This window comes from Syngnathus scovelli, chromosome 4 (genome assembly GCF_024217435.2).
Source record: "Syngnathus scovelli strain Florida chromosome 4, RoL_Ssco_1.2, whole genome shotgun sequence".
In the NCBI taxonomy this organism is placed as follows: Eukaryota; Metazoa; Chordata; class Actinopteri; order Syngnathiformes; family Syngnathidae; genus Syngnathus; species Syngnathus scovelli.
Window position 1 is genome coordinate 8,712,501 of NC_090850.1, and position 772 is coordinate 8,713,272.

The following is a 772-nucleotide window of genomic DNA, read 5'->3' on the forward strand; positions in this document are numbered from 1 at the left end:
CCATTTTATGAACCGCTTAGTCCCCACGGGGGTCGCGGGCGTGCTGGAGCCTATCCCAGCCGTCATCGGGCAGTAGGCGGGGGACACCCTGAACCGGTTGCCAGCCAATCGCAGGGCACACAGAGACAAACAACCATTCGCACTCGCACTCACACCTAGGGACAATTTGGAGTGATCAATCGGCCTGCCAAGCATGTTTTTGGGATGTGGGAGGAAACCGGAGTGCCCGGAGAAAACCCACGCGGGCTCGGGGAGAACATGCAAACTCCGCACAGGGAGGGCCGGAGGTGGAATCGAACCCGCACCCTCCTAACTGTGAGGCGGACGTGCTACCCAGTGCGCCACCGAGCCGCCCCTCTTTGTATTAATGCAGTATAATTATTATACTTAGGTATCCATAGGTGGTGCACAGGTGCCCATGTGGACCAGAAATTAAAAATTGCACTTCAGTTTAACAAACAGATAATTTGATGGGGCTCGAATTTTGTTTTGTCATTCGCAAACGACTTGTTCAAATGAACGCATCCTTTGAGTGAATGCAATGGATGGAATCATTTTCTCTCAAGTTAGTTGACTTCAGTCTTTTTGTAATATCTCGAAGTTTCATGACGGACATGCTGCTGACTTGCTTGCTTGCACGTCAAAATAAAAACAGCGCAGCCTTACACTTTTTATTTTTATTTCATAAAGGCTGCAGGTACTGTGGACGCGCCGGTTGCCCTACTTTGTCTGAGGGTGCTGTCAGTCTAACGGTTCCATGAGGTAGGTGGGT